This window comes from Triticum aestivum, chromosome 7D (assembly GCF_018294505.1).
Source record: "Triticum aestivum cultivar Chinese Spring chromosome 7D, IWGSC CS RefSeq v2.1, whole genome shotgun sequence".
NCBI lineage: Eukaryota > Viridiplantae > Streptophyta > Magnoliopsida > Poales > Poaceae > Triticum > Triticum aestivum.
The window spans coordinates 21506509-21509428 of record NC_057814.1 but is presented as its reverse complement, the minus strand read 5'-3'; the positions used below and the strand labels follow the sequence as shown (position 1 = coordinate 21509428).

At 48.5% G+C, this 2920-nt stretch overlaps 1 pseudogene; it reads right to left on the bottom strand.

The window, feature by feature from the left end:
• Positions 1-1216: 1216 nt before the first annotated feature.
• The window catches only part of LOC123169253 (L-type lectin-domain containing receptor kinase IX.1-like), a 4795-nt pseudogene continuing 3091 nt past the window's right edge, over positions 1217-2920 (bottom strand).

Below are 2920 nucleotides of genomic sequence, written 5' to 3'. Positions count from 1 at the left end.
TATGATACTACTCCCTCCATCTGGTGAAAAGTGTACGTCTATAAAAGCGCTGCACCGACGCACCGCCCAAGGCTCCAAAATGAGGGGGTTAGAGTAGGCACTATGAAGGCAGTATTATACACTACTATTATGTGAACTAGCAAAGTGGCCCGCTCGATGCACGGGCTAGTATTTATTAACTCTAAAGAACAAACCAAACCAAATCTGATGGCATTTATGGATTTAAGACTTCTATATAAAAATAGTGGTTGAGGGATGAAAATAGAAATAGATGTATGAGAGTTGGAAAACTAAAACTACTATGCTGCATAGAGAGTAAGGGTCCGCAACAAAATTATGGATATAGGTATTTAGATCTAAATTTTGTGCTTCATTTATTGAAAAAAGGTTCACCAAATTACCGTTCTTGCTATAGTTAGCTTCTCACATACTTTTAATATTGATGAATTTCGTATCACATTAGATATTTGTTAACAATTTAAGTTTTTGATCTTATGGGTTGTTTGGTTATTTTCCTATTTTGTTTTTGCAATATAAATTTAAAATCTAGAGGAAGATGTAGTCAAAACAAATCTTGATTAGTTTTTTGTTAATATTCCTCATATATTACTTATGCTAGTTTTTTGTTAATATTCCTCATACATTAGTACTGTATTACTTATATGCTGCACATATTTAAAACAATTCCCCGGGTAACGCCGCCACTAACCACCATGCCCGCGAAGAGAGACATCTCGCCGCCCGCAAGCACCTCTCGGACCGGAGCAACAACATTGCATGCCTCTGGTCCACCTGAGCACGAGCCTAAGTCAAACCGAGGAGAGGAAGGATGGCCACCACCACCTAACGCCGCCTATCGGAGCACAGCCACCGGCGCCGCCCTCGCACATGCCCGCACCACCCTGCGATCCTACCATGGATCCATCGATCCCAAACTGGGCAGAGCCCCATCCAGGCGCCGCCAACACAGACCAGAGCGCACGACGAACCCCAGCTAGCCTTCCACGCCACCAACAGCCCACCCCGCCTCTGTTAGAGTTAAGCACGAATCCAAGATTGCACGGCACGTGCATGTGTGTCCTAGTTTGGTCAGTATTGCAAACCGAGTAGGATTAGCAGTACTACAGCGAGTAGGATTAGCAGTAGGCTACGCTTAGCATATATATATATATGTGCGTCTACCCCCAGCCCTTGTAACACACAACGAAAATAGCAATAAAGAGAAAAGAGCCAGGAGCGACAATTCCCTGTAGCTATCACCAAAAGATTTTTCCTCTGTCCAGTTTCGTCGCTAGTTTACATCGGGAGTCGCCGGCTACACACACGTACGAGCCAGCTCGGTTTTGTTTGTACGTACGTCCGCGGCGAGACGTGCACGTACTGGCAGAATCGATCAAGCTGCTTGCTAGCTTGTCTAGCTAGCTTTGCACATCGTTGTGTAGCTCCTGGGCAATTTGGTCTAGCGATCAAAAGCCAACAGCCTCCACCTTGAATGCCGCCGCAACACGCCACTCCTGCAGCTCCCGTCGGGCGACTACGCCGTCACGCACATCCTGTACGCCATGGGCCATAGGAGTCCCGGTAAGAAACAACGGGGCCGATAGCCAGGACACCGTTGAATTGTCTCAAACTTTGACCTCCATTACAAGAAGATATCTGCATAGCATGTCTCGACCACAAGTTTGGTAGGATTAGTAGCGTACAGGCCTTTGCAAGTTGCAAGGATAAATCAAACTCTGAAACTGACATGTGCAAGTTTTTAGCCAGCTTCGCTCCAGTTCAGTCATTGTCACGCATACTTTTACTCGTTCCAGCAGTCTTTGAATAGATGCTCGAAACTTCCTCACGCGTCCACTTCAATTGGAGTTTTAGATTCCGTTGAAATTAATCAGGAAAACAGAAAGCCCTGGATATTGGATAATCGATCTTCCTTATGAGGGTTTTGGTTACCGCATGAAATTTCAAGATTTACCCCGGTTACCATGTATTTCGGAATACATAAGTACAAAACGTGAAAAATAGACAAGCCAGCAGTCGCCACTGAGCTAGAAGCTCTTTTTTGGCAAATATAAGTTCAAGTGCTATGTGTATCTATTTTGAAAGAATTTGAATTCAAAAATCAATTATAAACAGTTTTATATGGAGAATGGCCGGGGTCTTCAATCAGCTGGTAAACTGTTGAGACTTTTGTCACGTAACTGGCCCAGTAAAGTATGTTTGTTCATCTGCCACTGCTGGCCCAAGACACATCGCTGCAAACATTGGCCGACGAGGACGACACATTGTAGCCATGTGATCCACGGAAAATATAGGACGACGGCCTCGGCCGTGACAGGGTCGGCAGTGTGACTTCCTTTGACTGCAAGACGTTCATGAACCGCACGGCGGACGGCCGCGCGCTCGGGTCGGGGTGCGTGCACCAGAGCCCGACGACCAGCGCACGGTGCACCTGCCACTTCCCATCATGGCCGTCTCCGAGCTGCTCGTCTCCGTTTAGCCTTTCGTCCAATGCCTCGACGATGGCACTCTTCTCGTACAGGTCCCAAACCCACTCGAGCAGCGGGATGGACACTTTGTCAGCTGCTGCGGCTGGTAGCTCCGCGTCCATGTCCATGACCGGCCGCCGGCCGGACACAATCTCCAGCAGAACCATGCCGAAGCTGTAGATGTCGGATTGGGTGGGTGGTCGGCCGGCGTGTGCGGATGAACTCCGGGTCTATATATGTACCCTGCGGTGCCCATGACGATCTGTGTGGTCCGCGGCCCGGCTCCATGCTCCACAAGCCTCGCCAGCCCGAAATCCCCTAACTTGGTGCTGCGCGATGAGTCGAGGAGGATGTTGTTGGGTTTGATGTCGCCATGCAACACACACTGATCACACGTGTAAGGCCCCCGCGTCGTCCTCCCCAGGGCGACTCGG